Consider the following 16,096-nt stretch of genomic DNA (forward strand, 5'->3'; position numbering starts at 1 on the left):
GTTTGTGTAAGTTATGGTTTGGTTTTTAGCTTTTGTGGGTTTGTTTTGGCTTTAAATCAGATTTACATCTATAAAATCAGACATCCTGACCAACCACCAGTTCTGGTAACGGAGTGACGGAAGAAATGTGGTGGAAACACGGTGGTTGTGTGGCGGCGCCTTGTCAGCATTGTCGTTTGTAGGATTGTTGGTCTTTATTTGATCAACTGTTTTGGAAGGTTGTTGCATGTGAGTGTTCTATCCGGCGATGATGATGATGGCTGCTACTTGGCATGGCAACTCCGGTTGCAAACGTAGCGGCACTAAGCCGTGCTTTGTTGATTATCGCGATGAGGTTGTTTGAATCTGAGCTTCTTTTTTTACTTTTTTCACCTTTAATTTAGTGGTTGTGTTGATGTCTATGAATGTTAGGATCGGAGGCTCTCAGGATTGTGCTTGTTTGTAATAGATGAACAATGATTGAACATAATTCAATGACTTATGCAGCGGAAATGAACACAAACTTTGTAAACACAATTCAGGAAGAAAATAGTTTTGATAAACACATGCTTTCCAATTAATCAAAAGGTTACAAAGCAAATCAAAAGATTACAAAGCATGCTTACAAACTAAACCCCCCCTCAGCCTGATGCTCCAAGGTTGATTGCACAAGATGAAAGGATTGGATTAGAGGAGAAGAACTCACTCAATCAATCAAATGTAACAGTACAGGGTACTGTTACATTTATAGGCAACTCAAACCACTGAAGCATCTCAGCTGACGTCACCATGAAAGTGACATCTAACAACCTAACAAACTCTATCTACTGATCTATAACTACTGACCATACAGACACTGATTACATTCTAAGTACTGATGCATAAACACTGATTCTTCATTCCACTGTTGTAGTCAACCACTGATGTTGAGCATCAGTGCTTTCTTCAAAGGGTGATCAGACCTTGAATGGGCAGTACTTTAACTCTTCAACAGTGCTTGGATTCCATCAGTAGATTCAGCTTCAGTCTTTTAATCTTCATCAGTACTTTAGTACCAATTTTCTATTGGGCAGTGCTTTGAAGTATGTCAGTTGCCAGATAACCACTGTCAAGGGGAGAGCTTAATGCAAACAGCTGCTTATGATGAATCCACTGATGTGAACCAGTTTTGGCTTTCATTATCTGTTCCTCTGGTAGGGTTCAATCCCAACAATCTCCCCCTGGAACAGATAATGCCAAAACACTTCATTATACTAGATCTTTATTTTCTCATCAGAAGTTCTCTAACTTGCTTTTTAAATTCCAGTTCAAAATCAATAGAACTTGTATCACCCTCATCCCTACACAGTGTAAGCTCAAGGAGATCTTGTAGATCTTCAACACCCAGGCCTAGTGCTTGATCCCTTGATATGTGCTTAACTTCTCCATTGGATCTGATCAGGGTCAATACATGGGTCTTTTGATCAGACATTCATTTTAGTATTTTTGGACCCAATGGGTTTCTTGGGAGAGGTTTATTCACTGATGAGTTGGTGGATTGTGGCCTTGTGAGAAATTGTTGATCAGTACTCTGTGCTTTTGCTGGTTCAAAGTTTTAAGCCTGATCAGTACTCTGAGCTTTTGATAGTTCAGAGTTTTCAGCTTGATCAGTACTCTGACCTTTTGCTACTTCAGAGTTTCAGCTGACATTTGCTTGAAGACCTTTTTTATGATTTCATTTGCTGCAGCTATGTCTTCTGCAGTTTCTTGTTCAATCTGCTCTTGCCTTTTTCTTTGTTCTAGCTCAATGGCTGTCATATCTGCTGATGTGCTTGGTGATGCTGATTTGTGTATTATTTTATCAGCAAGATTTTGAAGTCTTGCAGTGCTATCTTCATTTAAATCCATTTTCTTGATGGCTTCTTTAAAGTACTCAGCTTCCTTTTCTTTTCTTCTTCATTGGTCAGCAGTTTCCTCTTTTTTTGGTTTCTCACAATGATAGAGGTATCTGTTGAAGTTAACAGTGGTTTAGGATCACTGATCTGTTTTGGCTCTTTATGTTCAGGCTTCTTTGGTAAATTAGGATCTGTTATTCTTCTTCTTTTCAGCCTTTCATAAGCCTCATCTGTATACTGCTTTGTCCATTTTGCTATGACTTTGGCAGTTCCCACCTTTGCATCCACCAACTCCTGTTTCTTTCTCTTGTATTCTGAAGTAAGTTTATCAATGGCCTGTTTGTATTTACTCCAATTTGGAGTTGTCTTTTTCTTACTTGGATCATTTTGGATTCTCTTGATTCTGTTCACCTCATGCTTTAGTGCAATGAGTGGCCATTCACTAAATTGTTCTTCTTTTGTTGGATAAAACTTTTCTTTCATGATGAATTCAAGATACTCCTTTCTCATTATCTTTTGTAGGGCAGCATCAGGTGGCATATTTGACATGTCTTTGCTCAGGTCTTTTGCATAATCTTCCATTTGTTTTACCTTAGTGAGTAAAAACTCCATTCTCTCAGAAATGGCTTTATCACCTTGATCTTTGCATTCAATTCTGGCTCTTATATCTGCTTGCCTGGCTTTGAGTTTTAGATACTCATTCATGTTTACTGGATTCCTGAAGCCAATGAGAGAAGGAAGTCTTCTTTCCCAAGGATCATCTATCGTATAGAATTGTTTCATCTCATCCTTTACAGCTTCCAATTCTAGTGGATATCTTTCAGCAACAGATTCAATTCTAGTGGAGGATATTGGAGTAGGTGCTGGTATATCATCATTATTCTTCTGAAATTTTCTTTTTCTTGTGTAAAGCTTTTTGGGTGAAGGAGGTTTTGGTTGTGATGTGACATTGGGTTGTATGGTGATTGTAGAAATGGTGAGAGCAGTGGTGGATGATTGACAAACATCTGTTGAAACAACTGGTGCTTCAACCTCTATTGTCATTACAATTACTGATGTGTCAGTAGATGTCTTCTGCTTTTGAGCAGGTGGTGGTTTGATGGGTGATGATATAGTTGAAGTGATGGCTTTTGGTGGTGAGGTGATTTTTGGTGGTGATAGTGGTAAGGCAGTGGTTGTGGTGTGTGTTGGAGTGATGGTTTTGACAACTGTTGAGCTGGTTGTGGTGTGTGTTGGAGTGATTGTTTTAACAGCTACTGAAACTACTGATGTAACAACAGTTGTTGAGATAGCAGGAGTTACATCAGCTGTTTGGGTAGAGGGTTTAGAAGCCTGCTTTTCTTTTTCTGGTTCAACATAAAGGCCATCATCTATTCCCTTTTTCCTTAATTCCTTAATTTTCTCCCCCTTTTTGGCATTATCTGGAGGAAATGGATCAATGAAAAGAACATTTGAAGGAGCAGTGCCAGTGGTATTCAACATTTGGGCTTTTATAGCCTTGATGTCCGCTTGTGTGTTTCTAAATCTTGACTCGATCATGTTTCTCAGTTCTTGCACATATATTGCGTGTTGCTGATCTGCCATTTGTCTTTGTTTTTCAAGCAAGGGTTGAAATAGATTCCATAGCTCATTTGCAGCAGGTGCAGGTTGTGCAGGTGCTTGAGCTGGAACTGCAGTGGATTGTGCATTTTGAGCTTTTAACAACTGTTGTACCATATCCTTTATTTCAGCAACATATGTTTCAAGGTTGTCAATTCTCCCCGTCAATTCCTGATATTGTAAATCATCACCCAATTTAATGGGATCATCTGATTCCCCACCAGCAGTGGTTGTATCAATGTGTGACTTAGGAACTGAATCCCAAAAATCATTCATTGATGCCCCTTGTTCTCGGTACTGGGGTCTTCTTCCTTCAACACTTGATAACCGTTTGATGGTACCAGAGGGTAATACATACTCACTGGTGGTTATCATAGGTGCTTCTGAAGGAATTGCCTTCAAGGGAGTCTTATAGATGAAACAACTGGCCAAATGTAGATCTGTTGATCCAACACTTGTAGTTGCTGCTCCACTTGAATTACTGACAGGAGTTACTTGTAACTTCTGCAGTGTAACCTCCTCAATTGTTGCTGGGATAGCAGGGGTATAAGCATCAGACCCAGTCACTTGTGGAAGTGTACTCTCAGTGATAGGTGATTGAGAGGAACTGGTTTGTGTCTGAGCTATATCAACTGCATGCAACAAAGGTATTATGGATTGTGGTAATGTGAGGGGTGAAGATAAGGGTGTTGAAAGAGACATGTCCTTGGGATCAGGACTGAGGAAGATGGATCCAATTGAATCCAGAGCTTCATAATTTGGGGTCCTTGTGCTTACAACCTGATCATTTTGTGAGAATGCAGGAGGAGTTTGAGGCAATGGTGGAGATCTGTCTTCCATCTGTTGTGAGGAAGTAGCAGCAGTGGTTATTGGTGACATTTGTGTTATCACTGGCAATGGCTCTGGGATCTCATCTTCCAGAGTTGCCTTTGATTTGGGTTTGGGGGGCTTTTTGAAGGATTTCTTTTTGGTCTTTTTGGTGATGGCAGGTGTGGGTTTCAAAGTAGTGGTTGTGCTGCTATGATCACCTGGAGCAGTGGGCTCAGCAGCAGATACCTGAGGAGCAGTGGTAGCTGCTAAATTCTGCTCAGGCACCTCTGCTTTTGTTTTTGTAGGTGTTAACATTTTAGTGAATGTTTCAGTTGTTAAACCGTTTATTTGAAAATAAACACCTTGTTTGAGCAAATTTTTATTTTCTTTTACAAATTTTTGTTCAAAATAGTAGCTTAGAAACCTTGGAAAAAGCAGAAATGCTTTGCTATCAACATTTTTCACTAAATCATCAAAGATCTCCTGGGAATAGTTATAATTTTCATTATGTAGAATGGCATAACCCAGACATTGGATCTTTAATGGTATTTCGTTAAAAGCAGTTGTTTTATTTGAAACACACATCAAGAGAGTGTGAAATAAAAACCTAGGTGTAGAAGGGAAGAAGCCTTTTTGTAAGGTATCCCTTTTTGTCTATTCTGCATAACCCCTTCCCAAAAAATCAGTTTTCAACTCGTTTTTAGGAAAAGAAGTTTTACCTTGCTGATCATCGAGTTTAAAGACTTCAGAAATGGATTGTGGAGTGATTTGAATCTTTTTACCCTGTATGGAAGAGTTGATGGCTATGACATTCTCGCCTTGTTTATCAAGGGTAGCATTTTCCAAAACTCTCTCTGGGTTTGTTGGTAAATTGGAGCATCTGCTGTGAGCAAAGTTTTGTACTTTGACGCAGACATGATGTCGATGATGGAATCGAAGGTGTTAGTGGTAGTGGGTTTTGTGAGTAGACCCAAATAATTGTGGGGGGCTTTGTATGGGATTTCAATGGGTTCATCGGCCATTTGAGTGTCCTCTTTGGAAGATGAGGATGATTTTGATCTTGATTTTGATTTTGATTTCGTCATTTTGAAGAAGAAGAACGAATGAAAGATTTTGAGAAGAAAGGTTGGAAACTGCTTTGAAAAGAGAATTTTGGAATTCAATTCGACAGTGTGTGACCCTGTTTGGGGTTTTGATCAGGGTTTTATTTAGGAAAAAGTGAATGCTGATGTGGCAGCGGTTACAAGGATCTGATGGCTAAAAACTGACCACGTGCCAACCTCTGATAAAAGGATGAATAATGGAGGACAGTTGTTTTGAGAGCCACTGATGAAGCAAACATCAGTGGTTACAACGGTAAGAAATGAAACAGTGGGTGAATTTCACTATCAGTGGATAGCACATCAGTGGATACAACACTGATTTTGAACAACAGTGCTTATCAAGAGAATGAGAGAACAGAGGTTGACTTTCAGCAGTGGACAGTGTTTAGGAAACAGATGTTTGAGCACAACAGTGGTAGGGAAATGGTGAGATTTTGAAAGGCTATTATATCAGCAACTGTTAGTGCAACAGTGATTTAAGCTTTTGACAAAAGTTTTGAGCATCTGCTTGTTAAGATGATGAGAATGATTTTGTTTTGTGTAAACACAATATCATGTCCGACATCTGTTGATGGTGATTCATGAAATATCTGCAAGAATGCTATCCTTAACAAAATATATTTTAGGTGCAAGTTGTTAAGTTTAGTTTGTCAGCAGTTTTTACAGGAATTTGTATTCAAGGTTTTGCCACATGTTTATTACAGGTTTTGAATCTTTATAAATCCCTGACAGTGGTGTAGTATCCCAGATGATGAAAACCTTTTTACTAAGGCTACTCTTTTTGTGTCTAAATATTTGAATTAGAACATGAGTATCCCAGTATTTTAAAGTCTGTTAGCAATCAATTTTTGATCTATGTTAAAACAAATTTGAGTTTGACATAACCTTGACACTTGTACCATTTCCTTTTGATCTGTTTTTAAGGATAATATCACTAACAAAAACAAAGGTTCTATATCCTGACAGGAGATTGACACTTTTACTATAAAAAACAAGTAAAAGTACAAAATATATTATTCTAAAGAAAAATAAAGAATATCCTGTTTTATTGAGAAAAACCTTTTCAAGAAAAAAAAATAATTAAAGGTTATTCTGAAAACAACATCAAAAAGGATCTGGTATATTTTCCAATTAAAACTCATAGTCACATCATTTTCAAGTTTTAGGAATATGGTCAATGATTTGAAATACATTATAATAACAACTATTTGAGACCATTTCCTTGTCAATTGATTGAAAAAATGAGGAGACATGTACACATAGATTTTGAAAGTCCTGTTATAGACTTTGTTACCATGTGATGGTGCTGAAAAATCTGCCTAGACCTCTTTTAAGTTCAATCACTGGTGATACTATTGTTACTTGAACTTCCCTGAATCAATGAATGCACACAGCTGCATGATGACCATTGTTTACCCAATTTTGGACTCTTAAGTGTTTTACATTTATACTCTTTTCTTTTGACTTCAAAAGTTTTGAGATAAACACACTTTTGAGTTTTTGTGATTTTTCTTCTTCCCCTTTTTTCCCTTCCCATTCATAAGTACTGGAATACTCACTGGGAGGTTTTAATTGAAGAATCACTTAAACCAGAATCATTTTACAGCAATGTTTGGAAAGACTTGGACATTTTTGCACATGCTTATGTCAACTCTCACATTACATATGATTTAGTCTGTTTTATGTCTGATTTTCTTAATGTGTTCTTAACAGAGTTGATTTGATCATTTTTAACAAGATTCTCAACCTGTTTTTCAACACATAAGGTTTAATAACTAAAGTTTTAATTTCCCTCCTTTTATGTTAATAAAACGCTAATGTTTTTACGAAACTAGGTTTTTGTTGACTAGAGGTTCATACCTTAGTATTAAACATGATTGAAACAGCACAAACTTCATATCAACACTTGAAATCAATTTTGTAAAGGAAATGATTATACCATAGTTATCAGACATATTTTCAGATCTGAACACTATAGGTGTTTTATGCATGATGTCACTTGTTGTGTGAAGTTTGTGTGTCTTATGACATCTTGGTTGGTTTACAGAGCTTTTGAATAATCACTTTGAACATGATCTCTCGTTACTCTGTTTTTCAACTAAATACAATCAACCTTGGTATCAATGAATTTTGAGCTGAACTGTTATGTCAAATTGACTGTTAGATCGAATTTGACTGTCTAGACTCTGATACCAATTATTAGGATCGGAGGCTCTCAAGATTGTGCTTGTTTGTAATAGATGAACAATGATTGAACATAATTCAATGACTTATGCAGCGGAAATGAACACAAACTTTGTAAACACAATTCAGGAAGAAAATAGTTTTGATAAACACATGTTTTCCAATTAATCAAAAGGTTACAAAGCAAATCAAAAGATTACAAAGCATGCTTACAAACTAAACTCCCCCTCAGCCTGATGCTCCAAGGTTGATTGCACAAGATGAAAGGATTGGATTAGAGGAGAAGAACTCACTCACTCAATCAAATGTAACAGTACAGGGTACTGTTACATTTATAGGCAACTCAAACCACTGAAGCATCTCAGCTGACGTCACCATGAAAGTGACATCTAACAACCTAACAAACTCTATCTACTGATCTATAACTACTGACCATACAGACACTGATTACATTCTAAGTACTGATGCATAAACACTGATTCTTCATTCGACTGTTGTAGTTAACCACTGATGTTGAGCATCAGTGCTTTCTTCAAAGGGTGATCAAACCTTGAATGGGCAGTACTTTAACTCTTCAACAGTGCTTGGATTCCATCAGTAGATTGAGCTTCAGTCTTTTAATCTTCAGCAGTACTTTAGTAACAATTGTTCTATTGGGCAGTGCTTTGAAGTCTGTCAGTTGCAAGATAACCACTGTCAAGGGGAGAGCTTAATGCAAACAGCTGCTTATGATGAATCCACTGATGTGAACCAGTTTTGGCTTTCATTATCTGTTCCTCTGGTAGGGTTCAATCCCAACAATGAATGTCACACCCCAACCGATGACAGAAACATCGGGGCGCGTCATTGAGCGAACAGATTGTCAAGAGAAATTCCATAACGACTAAATTACCAAATAGTTAATATTATGTCCCATACCGTAACCCATTAAGTAATCTAATTATTACAGACATCGATATTCTCCAAACAAAAACATGTTCGACCACTCAGATTTCAAATAAAGATAAATCGTTCGTTTGTTTCTAGACTCTTCCTAACTTGGTTCCATAAAGCAAGCATCCTAGTAGATAGCATCCTAAACACCTGTCACATACGTTAAAATAAAGGTCAATACATAAAATGTGAAGGTGAGCATACAAGTTTGATATAGCATAATAGAGTTCGAAATAGTTTACGCGTAACCAGCATGTAACATGTATAAAGTGAAGGCAAGTAGGTTATCGACAGAGAAATATGCACAGACGTGACTGCGAGTTGTAGAATGCGCAACACATATCCCCACTGGGACATATGAAGTAAAGCCCTTAACAACCACTGTCCACGACAGGTGCTGAGTCTAAACTATAGTACTATCGTTGCTAAGGTGTCAGGCAACAATCACTGTGTTAACATACAAAAGTGTGTAAATAACATACAAGCATTCATCGAAAACATGTAGCATGCAATAACGGGCAGCGTATAAATAGTGTTTGCGTTGTGTGATTGATGTGATTTGGATATAAATAACGTATGTAACACCCAAAAGTGTGTAAAGCAAAAAGGGTTCGAGTATACTCACAGATAGCGTTTCACAAGTAAACACTGTCTTGGATTGAAGGGAGCGCTGAGAGAGACTAGCCTGAACAATTAACGATAGCATAAACGATAAGCGGCGCGTAAAACGGTGAAAGATACCAAGTGTCGAATGGTAATCCGATCGGATGGTAATCCGATCGGATGGCCAGTCGATCAGATGACAATCCGTTCGGATGGTCATCCGATCGGGTGACCATTCGATTGGGTTGTCATCTCGTTTGGTAAGGATGTGTTTGTGTATGATGGTTTGTCTTTTGAAGTTTTTGTTGTAGCATTTTGAGAACAGAGAAGTATCTCTACCCTTCAGGTCGATCGATCGAACGACCGTTCGATCGGGTAACGATCCGATAGGTTGGACACTTAGTGAGAACAAGTTCACAGCAGGGTTGTCACTCGATCGGATAGCAATCCGATCGGGTGGCAATCCGTTGATTATGGAACATATTGAAAATTGTTTAAGTGTTGAAGTTCAAACATCACATGGTCGGATTGTCGTTCGATCGGATGGCAATCCGATCGGACGGCAATCCGTTCGACGTCAAAACCTCTTGAAAAGTTTGAAATAAAGTTTAAGTGTGGAATCAAGTGCAGGCCGATCGTGGGTTGCCCGATCGGGTGGCAATCTGATCGGACGGCAATCCGTCCTAACGACCTGATCGTTCCTAACACTTGATTATTTGATAGTTTTGTAGTTTTGTTCGAGACGGTGTGATAACGTGCTAAGCAACCGATACCCATCCTGACCCAAGTGACCCGATCGGACAGGAATCACCCAAGTCCAACCAGTCAATGGTTCGAGGTGGTTATTCATGTTTAACCCGAAATCGATAATCTCTCGGATAGAATTCAGATCTTGAACCAACACATCACTAAGAAAGAGTAGAAGGTCAGAACGAGCTCCGATTCTATCGGTTTTGTGTGCATTGAGTGTAAAAGAGTTTAAAGAAAGTTAGAAAACCATCTTTCAATCCTTTTCACTATGATTATGTTCAAATCTATGCAAGATCTTTGTTTATTAATGTGGAAATCGTTCAGATCTAAGTTGTTCTTGGTGGATTGAAGCCAAAACATGAAGTTCATAAGAACCCCATGATGACATCACCCTAGAACACCTCAAATCCGTTGATTTCACGGTTAAAAGTTAAGATTCAAAAGATAGAGAGGTGTAGGAGTGCGTGTAGATCATAGAAGTACAAGATTTACGTTGAAAACTTACAAGAATCGCGAGAAATCAAGAGAAAGAAGAGCTTGAGTGCGGCTGGTTCAAGTGAGAGCTGTCACATCAAAAATGATGTGACAGGTGGGTATTTATAGGGTTTCCCAAAAAGGAAAGTCTGCAGAGGATCGAGTGGGTCACCGATCGGGTGGCTGTCCAATCGGGTGGCAATCCGATCGGTTGACCATCCGATCGAGTTGTCACTCGATCGAGTGACTTTGACGATTTGAGTTTCGGCGTTTCGATTTGCGTGTTGAGCGTTGCGATGCGATAGAGTTTCCCATTAATCCCTACTACTATATCTAACATACAATCACTATGATTAACTTGCGTTTAGCATTTACGATTCGATAGCGATAGAGTTGCAATTGTGTTTCGATTAATCACCACAACATAAACATAATTAAACATGCACATGTAACATATAATAGCGCACACACGTAAAACAATATCCAGAACGCATAATTCGGGTTGTGGATGCGATTGCGATGCGATAAGCGATAAAGCGATAAAACATGCGATACATCTCGAATATTAACAAGTACACCACATAATACAACTAATGCGATAAAATAAATAGATTATCTACAAGTCAAAACAGGAATTGAGCAAGGAGTGACTGATCGCAATTAGCAATCTTTTCTTCCTTTGACTTCAATCTTGACTTTGACTTTCGAAACACGGGGTGTTACAATGAAGCACCGAATGCTTAAATAAAGTGGCTATTTTACTAGAATAAAGAAAAGAAATTATGTTTTTGGAAAAATAGAGTTTATCCCTATAAAAACCTTTGTTTGTAATATGTGTCTTATCACAGTTGTTTAATAATAAAACTTTGGTGTTTACAACTCTCGAATTTTTTCTAACTACGGTCCTGATGAAAATTTTCCGCTGTGAATTTAATAAACACTGGTACCACTGTTGTTGTCTGTCGCTGGCTCCCGCCCATGGTGGGGTCGGGGGTTGTGACAATACTCATAAGATGTTTTGAAAGAGGTATGATCCATTTATCCTTAGGCATGAGGAATGTAATAGAACCAACGTTAGCCAAAGATCGTTCTTTGATCTTATCTATCGTTGTACCTGTGCAAGGTAGTAATAAGGGCATTTGATTGGGAATAAAGTTAAAGTTAAGGTAGAGTTGTACGTTGCCAAAGGAATTTTGTTCTCCTTTGCACAAAGGGAGTTGCACATTCTAGCGCCCGCGTTGATGCGAACTGGTGTAAACACGTGACCATGCTTCAACTAAGAGTAGTTTGTTAGACCATTCAAATCAGAAAACGATAACAAGAATGGTTAAACAATATATGAGAATGAATGTTAATCCATGTCTCATGTAGTCATGTTTAAAGGATGTTCTAAACAGAAATGGATAATAGATAAGGTTACCATGGGTTTAAACTTGGTTAAGTAAGGAGTTACTTGAACGCAAGGAAACAATTGATAAATATGATTTGTCATACCAAGATAGGGGCAGTAAGATGTGGGTAGACGTCCACCACTGTCAATGCTAAGTTAGTTAATCGATGACTCGTTCAAGCAGGAGATTGTTGGATATTAGATATCCGAATCACAATTATTTTAACATTACTAATAAGGTACGATCCAAAAAGTTACACTTTGAACAACGAACCAGAAATAATATTTATTAGACAAGTATTATTATTCACATGTGAGCATTTTGCGTGCGGTTCAAATGTTTAAAGGAAGATAGTGTATCTATATCTATATTTATATATATATATAATATATGAATAAAATGTGCGACACGTGTCAAGTGGTGGTGCAACCACAATGGATTTTTGGCGGGAAATGTGGGAAACTCTTTATTTTTACACAACAATTGAGGTATTTTGATCTGATGAGCACACAACAATTGAGGTATTTTGATTTCGATTCTTTTTGTTCTTTAAATTATATTTAGATTTCCGTCTTAGGTCTGCAATATAACTTTATCTATTAATTGTTTGATCGATTTAGATATATACTATTTTACGTCTGGTTGTAAATGTTTTGTTTTAGATTTGTGTTATCATTTGGTATGTTAGTATGTCATCGCTTTAGACTAAAACATTTCATCGGTAGGTTGCTTTTAGTATATACAATTTTACGTGGTCTTGGATCTGATGATTACACAATGATAAAGGTGTTTTGATCTTTATGACGGTACAATCTTTTCTTCTTATTTGTTTGAATGTTCTTTTTTTAATTTCTTGTATTGTGGATTAGGTTCGTCAGTATTTGATGTTCAACCGATCTTCAGTCATCTCCGATCTTCATCTCGCAGGTATGACTTTCGATTTTAATTTTATGCAGTCGATTTGTGTGGTTGATGGGAGTAAGTTGGTGGTGACGAGGGAAACAAGATCCGTAGCTTTTGAAGGGGTTGCTTTGTGAAGGATTGAATCCTATGAAATAAGAGATACGATTGAATGTTGCGGTTGATTTTTTTTTTAAGTATATTTTTTAGCATATGAAATTTGAAGATTTAATATCTAGATAATCAATTCTAATATTTGATGTTTGACATTGATGTTTTTCGTGTTTTTTTTTTTCAGATACGGATTTTATTTCATCGCCACTGAAGACGAGCCTCTCAAGACTTATCCCTCCGTTTGTGAGTCCTGTTCACAAATCGGATTTGACTTCATGTCCATTCGATTCTTGGCTTTCATCTCCTCAAATCTTCTTCGCAAATCGTAGATAACTTTCATGTGGTTTCTCGGCTTTCATTTTTTTTGTTATTTATTATTGATATTGATATTGATTTTGACTCACTATTGATTCAAGTGAACCATTTCCAACGATTCATATTAATTCTGGTTTTGATTTCCATGTTCTTTTCTTATTATTTTTTTGGTATACATTTAATAATTTAAAGCTTTTTGCAGAAGTTGCTAATGGTTTATAGTAATTGGGGTTTGGTTTCCCTTTTTTTTATTAAATGTGTTTTTGGTGCTTTTGAATTTGATTGAACTGGTGTACTTTAATTCGTTAAGTTAGAGACCTTATGTCTCCATGTAAGTGCTTAGTGTTGGACATTTCACCAATGAATTAGGTCGTACAACTCAATTTGAGGACTTTATAAGAATCTCTTTTTTAGTTTCTTCTTCTAATAATCTAACCCATAGTTAAATCCAGCACAACCATTTTTTCTAGAAACTGAATTTTCTAATAATATAACTTATTGTTACATCTTTTATATTGATCAAAGTTGTTCCCAGGTTCATTTCTTAGGCGTAAATATCTAATTTGTGTTTTTAAGTTTGCATTTTATGTAAAAGGCTTTTTTATATAAATTATAACAAAAAACTTATACGCGACTTATGAAAAAATGGAAAATATATTTTTATTAAATTTAATAATTAATATAAAGCATTAACAAAAAATTAAAGATTTTTAAATAATATACCTAAAAAAAGTTATATAAATAATCCAAGAATTTATAAAAAGTAAAATACAAAGAGTTGCCATTTGGGCTACTGACTGGGCTTTCGGGCTTAATCAGGCCCAGGGCCAGGCTTGGACTGGACCCGGTTTTGGAAAATATATTTCAGCCCAAATTGGCTTTCAAGCTTAAGCTGGCTTTGAGGGTCCTGGGCCAACCGGTCCTTTTCTCGATGGGCTAGACGGGTTCAAGCCCAGGCCCATTTGTGATTTGTGAACCTCTACTTATAGTCTAGACTATAAAAAACCATTACAAAACAGCTAATGTTGTCATATTTCCCTGTTCATATGACAGTTAATGCATCTGTTAATATTTTATTATGAACTAGGGAAGCAGGAGATACTCACCTCTTAAACAACCTACCGCTCAGCAAGTACTAATCGAGAAGATATCGAATGGACCCATTAGTCTATTAGTAATAGGAGCACACACAAACATCGGTATTTTTCTTATGACCAATCCACATTTAAAGAAAATACTGAGCACATTTATATCATGGGTGGTGGTGTGAGGTCAAAGAACCCAACTGGTGGTAATCATGGTAATTTATATACATGCTTCAAAAGAAATCCTTATGCTGAGTTCAACCTTTTTGGTGACCCTTTTGCTGCATACCAGGTAACTAACCATAGACCCTCTTTAAAATTAGTACTTATTAGGTGGGCTGCAGGTCAAGAAATGTATGGATATTACATTCTGTGTGTTAACTAGAGCTGGTAACCATTAACTATCAAGCACAATAATCAAACTACTGCCACAACCCTAACTTTTAACTTTCTAATTACTTACATTCAGTGATCTATTTTGTTGCTTATCATGACGATGAATGGGGGGTTCTTGCTCTTGATGATACGTAAGCACCCGAAACTTGTGGATAACACGTTTTTTATTGAAATCAACTGTTGTTTATGGGTTTGATTGTGGTTGTCAAGGTTGTTGTTTGAATTATTGGTGCTGACTGGTGCTCAAGTTGGATCAGATTGGACTTCTGTTTTGAAGAAAAAGGGAGCAAGTTAAGTAAGTCTTTAACAATGTTTTTTGTATTAATCCGACTCGAGATACTTGGTTTGACGATCCAGTTATATGTTTTGATTTGATCATGTTAAGTTTATGCACATAAGGTGTTCGATGAAAATTTTTATGCTCAAATTTGTTATTGCATTCAGGTAATGAACTAAAGGACAATAAGGATGCAAATCTTTCCTTTACTGGTGAAATTTTGGACTATGTAAAGTAAAATGTGAAAGTAAGAAGCGATGTTATTCACGATAATTTCTTAAGAACAAAAGATATGTCCAATCGTACAACTCCCAAGATTCTTGTGTTGTACATATACTTCCTTGGAAGGTACTTGTCTCGATCGGGCCTTTAATAAGTGAACGGGTCAAAATTGCCAACTCTACTTATCATGCTTTCCTTTTTAGTGTTTACAGGGTTGCTAAGCAGAGGTCAAGAGAAGCTAACCTACAATTAGTAGATTATCTCATGTCGCTTATATGGCAGTTTAAGTTTAAAGGTATTTTAGAAAAAAACTTCCTAAACTGATTTTTTTGTAGTTCTGTTTTTTACTTAATTTAAGCTTCATGAATGTATTACGTATGTACCGCTTGAAATTAGGTAACATGGTTTACGGCTTAGAACTTATAGAATTAGGGGTATTTGTTGTCATGTTATCATACAAATAAACTTGTGTAATAATTGCATTCATCTACCTTAAAGTGATACTGCTCTTGAAACACACATTACGCTATTGTAGACTCAGTAATGCATAATATGCTTCTTATTTTAAGAACTGAAAACATTTGAAGATGTTACAACTTACAAGTAAGTAGTACCTGCTTATTGCACCAACAACTTCTTTTCTGTGGTTGTATATTTTTCAGACAAGATTGATCACAGATCATTGTAGCAAACTTCGATTCTTTGTCGAGCATTGGATTTCCTAGAAAATGAGATCCCCATAGTCATTGTTGTTTTTGCCGTTGCCATTGTTGCATTCTTACTTTTTTCCAAGAAACCTAAAGGTTGATCGTGAACTCACTTTCAATTATTATTCTCCTGTGTATTTCGCCACTGGTCTTTTTCTTTAACATCAGTGGTTAATAAAAATAATATGGTTTGTTTTCAATAAGCAAACAAACACTTAAGTAAGCAATCCCGAACACCCACTTACATTTCTACTATAATTGTTTGAGTTCATTTCTGTGTGTAGTTCATTTTGCTGAAATGTGGACTTTTGGGGATAATGTGGTTTATATTCGGAAATGCCCCGCTTGTGGTATTCGCATATAATGTATATGTGTGTGGG

The 16,096-nt window shown here is 36.8% G+C and overlaps 2 long non-coding RNA genes across 2 annotated transcripts; both read left to right on the top strand.

The window, feature by feature from the left end:
- Positions 1-12,423: 12,423 nt before the first annotated feature.
- On the top strand, positions 12,424-13,219 carry LOC118489131. Its single transcript, XR_004886311.1, has 3 exons — positions 12,424-12,486; positions 12,570-12,627; positions 12,899-13,219. It is a non-coding gene; the product is annotated as an uncharacterized LOC118489131 (long non-coding RNA).
- A 1,365-nt stretch (positions 13,220-14,584) lies between these two features.
- On the top strand, positions 14,585-14,985 carry LOC118489132. Its single transcript, XR_004886312.1, has 3 exons — positions 14,585-14,641; positions 14,721-14,805; positions 14,955-14,985. It is a non-coding gene; the product is annotated as an uncharacterized LOC118489132 (long non-coding RNA).
- The last annotated feature ends 1,111 nt before the right edge of the window (positions 14,986-16,096 follow it).

This window comes from Helianthus annuus, chromosome 17, assembly GCF_002127325.2.
Source record: "Helianthus annuus cultivar XRQ/B chromosome 17, HanXRQr2.0-SUNRISE, whole genome shotgun sequence".
NCBI lineage: Eukaryota > Viridiplantae > Streptophyta > Magnoliopsida > Asterales > Asteraceae > Helianthus > Helianthus annuus.